Genomic DNA, 6,534 nt, shown 5'->3' on the forward strand with positions numbered 1-6,534 from the left:
CTTCCTGCTGCTAGATAAATGCTACAGCCATGGTAAGGCATTTTTTGAAAGTAACCATGAAGACAACGCCAAAAGATTATTTTTAAAGCAGATGCCATGAATCCTGTGACACCATTCTGGTACAATTGCTTTATTTCTATTTTACTAAATGACTGAAAGATGGAAACATTTTGCCTGATGTATGTTGATGCAGTAAAGTGACAGTTGCTCATCTTACCATTACTGAATAGGTGCATTCTGCTTGGCTTAAGGAACAGATTTATTGTGTGGCTCATCCACTCAGAAAAGTTTATTCATTAAGTACAGCTTAAAAATACACTGTATTTCTATGAAAAAGATTAAACACAATGTTTCCAGTTGGTGGAATATATGGAATAGAAGAAATAGGGCCTGCCTGTTCCCTTTCTGTGGCCTTCCAGAAACCCATTCCTCTTCTTTCCCTCTCTCCCCCTATTCCACAAGGATTGGGGAGCTGTCACATCCATAGAATGTTTCCTACAAGTATCCTTGTAGGAATTAATGCTTCTCCTTCCAGCAATAATGCTTACTCTGCTCCTAGCTCTCTTTGAAGAGAGGAATATTACACAAGTGTAGGAAGATCAGCCAATTGCAATATTGCTCCTAAAACAATTGTGGAGCTGGGGGAGTGAGAAATCCTTGATGGGGTTGGTGATAATTTCCCCTGTAAATTCACAGGATCTACAGGGTTTAGAGATCACAACCTCTGTCTTTTTCATGATTCTTGAAAAGCTCTCCTCTTCTAAAGGGAAAGTTATAACGAAACTATGAAAGGTTAACTTTCCTGGGCTCTCTATTCCTCTGCTGTGGAAGTTCCAACCTGGCCCATAGTTTTAAGACTGAATGGCCCAGAGTCTGCAATGTGACCTGCATTGATGGTATCTTATGCCCCCATGGAGTCCCATTAAAGTCAATGAAGCTGTATATGGGTCTAGAGATCCTCACTAGTGGATCTGATTGTATGACTGAGGCCTTAAAATGTATTTTTTCTTTATTTTAATACTATAAAGTACCTAAGCACCAATCAGATACCTTAATGACCTGAATGTGCCAATGCATTTTTTTTTCAAACCAATATCACATGGGACAATACCTGTCACGAAGTGCTTGCTAGGATTTCCTTAAACTCCTTATCTTTTAAACTCAAAGGTGATTCCAAGGATCTTGATATCAAACCAGCAATTCGCTGCTCCCAGGACCTGCTCTCCCTAACAGCACTCAGCACAGCTCTGAATTAACTTCCAAGGGCAGAGATCAGAAAACAACTTTTACCTTTACTTGACCCCAGACTCTTCCAACAAATAGGAGCTCAGCAAACACGTGAACTCATCTTTAAACATGTGCAAGCAATGTATGAACTAATTAACTCTTCAGTTGCTGTCTTAAAAAAGAAATAACACCGCTCTCCTCCTCTTTGATTTACCAGTCTTACATTACTAGTGTCAATGAACTTTGTCAAAGAAGAATGGCCACCTACTGAAACAGATTTATCAGCATTTATCAGAAGTAAGTCCCGATGTGAATGCAAGATATTCATTTCAAAGAGGGGGAAACCTGTAAGCATAATGAGCCTCTGGAGCTATGAGGTCAATGGAAACCTTGAGGTTACTTGGACTGCTGAGCTGCAGAAGGTACTTACTACTCCATGTAAATAATGGCAGAATGCCAGATTAGATATTCCATTGCTAGACTCTTCCTAGGGACAGTATCTGACTCCACTGAGCCCCATCACCCTCCATGACCCTTGGGATTCACAGGTATGACAGGGATGGAAAGAAGCTAAGTATTGTCAACTATCATGATTTTATCACAAGTTTTGCAATAGTTGATGCTTTTCTTAAACCCCCAGGCCTGAAGACAAGCTTGAATGAGAATCTTGGCTTGCTTTTTTTTTTTTTAAATGGACATTTCTAGCCCTGATGGTTGCTGAAAAAAAGTTTATAAAAGTTAACCCTAAAGGCTCAAAACCAAAAGGCAAATTAAAAGACGCCCCCATTTATGATTTTTTAAAAAAACTCATGATTTTTAAGCCAATCTCATAATATTCTGGGTCTGGACTCCTGATTTTTAAGCACGTGGATTGATATCACTGTAACACCTGCCTCCATTACCAAATGTTAGAGCTGTCCTCAATGCAAGGAAATATTAAACCTACCTTTGTCCATAGGTTAGGCTCTTACCATTGTCCCTTCTCACTTCACACCCAGAGCTAATCAGACCATAATGAGTAACTTTCAGTCCATAGATTGGTCTCACAGAAGGCCAAATTCTCCCCTGTATGAATTATCCTGCCTTACAGCTAAGATCCCCAGCCTTTCAGAGCTTGTTTGATGTGGAGGGGCTGTGGATATACTGTACTGGATCAGGCCCAAAACAGCTGATTTTTATTACACTGGATGATTAATGATGTGGTTTCTTTAAGTTTGTCTGATGGACACTGGAGTAGGAGAATGACAGTTGCTCAATGTACCATTATTTAAAAGGTGCATTTAATAGCCTTAAACAGGCTTGTGTTACGGGCTTCAGCTGATCACAAAGCTGCTTACTTAGAAACATATTGTTTTTTAATAGTATACTGTACTTTTATAAGTAAACTGGTTTCTGATTGGCTGGAGGTTTTACTTTAATCTGTAATTATGGGTCAGCCATCCAGTAAACTCATTAGTTTACACCAATTACATCTGGTATGGTAACTAATGATTCCAAGGATCACGCCATTTATTTCCAACCTTTCAAAGTATAATTATTGTGAAAATCAGGGTGTAAATCTTTTCCATACGTTTTGGTTGGTAATTGAGAAATAAAATGGTTTCCAAATGTAGTCTCTGTCCAGTTTTTGTTCTGCAGTAGATCTCTCAGGGGACTCTTTAAAGCTTATGGAAAAGGTGATGTCAACAGCAATGTACGCTGGGCAAACAAAGACAGGATTAATTAATAGAGATGAAAGAGAAAAGCTAGACCCTTTCAAATTGTGGTCCAGGCCTCAGACTTGGACATCACACCTCAGCTGAGAGTTTACAGTCCTGCTCATGAAGGGACATGGCTCAAAGACTGACAAGTATTCAAAATTCAAAAGTATTCAAAAGGAAAATTAAAAATCCTTTGTTTAATGTATGAAGGCCTTTCCAATGTGCTGTCTTTAAGATGGTGTAATCTCTGGAGCATTTTACTTTGAAGTTTAATGTGCAGTTCTTCACATCCACAGAACATTTTCAACGTTTTAAACAAATTAGTCTCTGGTTACAAAAGTTTTTAGACATTTGCAAGTTGTTTTTAACTAAATTTAATATGTGCCAGTGAAGTTGATCATGCAGTTGTTCATTTAGAAGAATGCACTTTTGGAGTGATTAATAAATAAACCAGCCTCTCCTATTGCTTCAATTTCAGTGTTTATTTGAAAGCAATCTACTTTAAAAAACATTAATATCCCTAGAATTATTATTAGAATAATTGCTTTTACTTCTCTCAGAGCACACATTTTTTCTCATTTCCCTTCAGCACAGACAGCTTTCCACTCAGATATAAACTTCCTATTATTATTCCCCACCCCCAACCCAAAAATGAAGAATAGGAATTATACACTTTTCACTAAGGAATAATTAATTTGTCTCAAGCATTAGAACAGAGAATTGTAGAGTGACTTTGAATGGTAGTCTCTGAGGAGTAGCATTGTTTGTTCTTTTCGGTCTTTAATGAGTTTTAGTAAACGGTCGGGAAAAATTACCTTCTTTCTGTAATATGAGAGAAGTGAAGAATGAAAGAAGCTATAGAATCCCTAGGAGAAAAGGGAACAGCCAAACATAGCCACACAACCCACCTTTAGTATAGCACTTTCATAGAACAGTGTTTTCCTTTCAAACTGAGAACTAGAGATTCAGTTTTTCCATTACAGTTAAAACTTAGAACATCCCTAATTTTTTTTTGTATCATTAAATAAGAAAGAAAATTCCTGGATCTCTCCCCACACATTGACAGTGTCTGGCTTATGTTGGAGGACAGCTGCATTGGCCATGTGGCTGGGCTCTCAGAGTCTTCCTGGCTTCCTTCTCATCAGCATTGATTTTGTCTTTTATGCTGCCCCAGGCATAAAATGGACTGCAATGGACGTGCCTCCTCACTTTCACAGTCACTCCCACCAAGTGCAGAGATTGAACCAAAGACAGCAATGTCTGGAGCTCATTTCACTCAGGGGCCCAGGCCCAATACCAAGGGCAAAGTGGCACATTCGGTGCCACTATTCTTCCTTTTCAGCCTTCACACATTTCCTTCACTACTTGCCTCCTCTGCTGCCAGGACAGCTGCTACTGTCTTAGAAGATGGCCACCTCCTGCTGCTCTGCTGTATGGGTTAGGGCAGCTGACACACTATCACCTAGCTGGCCCAGAACCTCAGCCACAGGTGACAGCAGCATGAAGCCATGTTGAGGGGGCAGTCTAGTACAGCAGGAAGCATTGACATTTAATTGCTGACACCTTCTCCTTATGATGCCTCCGCGTATGGCAATTAGTACCAGACAAGTCCATGCGAACAAGAACAAATCATGTCAAACCAACCTAACAGATTTCCTTGAGAGGGTAACAAGTCTTGTGGATAATACAGCAGTGGTAGATGTGATACATCTTGACTTTAGTAAGGCTTTTGATACTGTCTCGCCTGACCTTCTCATAAACAAACTAGGGAAAGATAACCTAGATGGTGAAGCTACTATAAGCCGGTTGCATAACTGTTTGGAAAACTGTTCCAAAGAGTAGTTATCAGTAGTCCACAGTCAAGCAAGAATGGCACATCAAGTGGGGTCCTGCAGGGATCAGTTCTGGGTCCGGTTCTGTTCAATATCTTCATCAATGATTTAGATAATGGTATTGAGAGTACACTTATAAAGTTTGAGGATGATACAAAGCTGGGAGAGGTTTCAAGTACATTTTGAGGATAGAATTAAAATTCAAAATGATCTGGATAAATTAGATAAATGGTCTGAAGTAAATAGGATGAAATTCAGTAAGGAGAAATGCAAAGTACTCCACTTAGGAAGGAACAAAATGGGAAATAACTGCCTAGGACGGAGTACTGCAGAAAGGGATCTGGGGGTCATAGGATCACAAGCTAAATATGAGTCAACAGTGTAACACTGTTGCAAAAAAGCAAACATCATTCTGGGATGTATTAGCAGGAGTGTTGTAAGCAAGACACAAGAAGTAATTCTTCTGCTCTACTCCATGCTAATTAGGCCTCAACTGGAGTATTGTGTCCAGTTCTGGGTGCCACATTTCAGGAAATATGTGGACAAATTGGAGAAAGTCCAGAGAAGAGCAACAAAAATGATTAAAGGTCTAGAAAACATGACCTAAGATTGAAAAATCTGGATTTGTTTAGTCTTGAGATGAGAAGACAGAGGGGATATGACAACAGTTTTCAAGTACATAAAAGGTTGTTACAAGGAGGAAGGGAAAATTTGTTCTTCTTAACCTCCGAGGATAGGACAAAAAGCAATGGGCTTAAATTGCAGTGTGGGAGGTTTAGGTTAGACATTATTAGGAAAAACTTCTTAACTGCCAGGGTGGTTAAGCACCAGAATAAATTGCATAGAAAGGTTGTGGAATCTCCATCATTTGAGATTTTTAAGAGCAGGTTAGACAAACACCTGTCACTAATGGTCTACATAATACTTTGTCCTGCCTTGAGTTCATGTCTCTCTTGAGTCCCTTCCAGTCCTATGATTCTCAGGCCCTGCGCAGCAGAGGTTATAGGGCAGGTGAAAGAAAATCCATTGACCCTCCTAGCCCCACAATAAGCAGGGAAGAAAAATAAATATATCCCTGCACCCTTTTTCTTCTATCTCATATATTAATATGCTTAGATAATTCAGATGGCAGCTGATTTGGTGACAGGTCACATCTTGCCTATATAGTGTCTCAAGAGAAGTAGTCCCTGAAATGACCACTGCAAGTCGCATGGTGACCCCTGGGACAAAGTTCTCATCTGTGGTCATCGACAAACTACTGTAAACACATAAATAGATTATCCCACACTAAGGGCGATTGTGAACAAGAGAAGGTCTGCCTTGTCCTTCTCCTATCCATTCAGGGAGAAAGCAAAGGTAAAGAGCTGCTGCTAGAGAAGAATTTTTTCCATCATTGCCCCTTCTGGTGCTCCATTGATGGAGAAGAGTAAGTGGAGGAAAAAGTTTGAGGAGCAGGTTTGAAGACAGAGAAATATTAAGTGGGCAGGAAAGACTGGGGTAGAGATTTAAAGGATACTTTAAGAAAGGAGACAGAAGACACAGAGAGAAAAAATGTGCAAGTGAAAGGGGGATGGAACAAGAGAGATTTAAAAAAAAAAAAACACCTTGACTTTGAGCAAGTCATTTCACATCTTTGTACTTCAGTTTCCCAAAGTCCATAAATACCTGGGAAGCAGTTAGATATTATGTTGATCAGGACCATGTGAGAAACAAAGTAGAATGACTTTTAGAGTGTAGCTGCCTAAGATGGCCTATTACTATAATAAAGAAGGAAC

Source organism: Dermochelys coriacea, chromosome 8 (genome assembly GCF_009764565.3).
Source record: "Dermochelys coriacea isolate rDerCor1 chromosome 8, rDerCor1.pri.v4, whole genome shotgun sequence".
Classification (NCBI taxonomy): Eukaryota; Metazoa; Chordata; order Testudines; family Dermochelyidae; genus Dermochelys; species Dermochelys coriacea.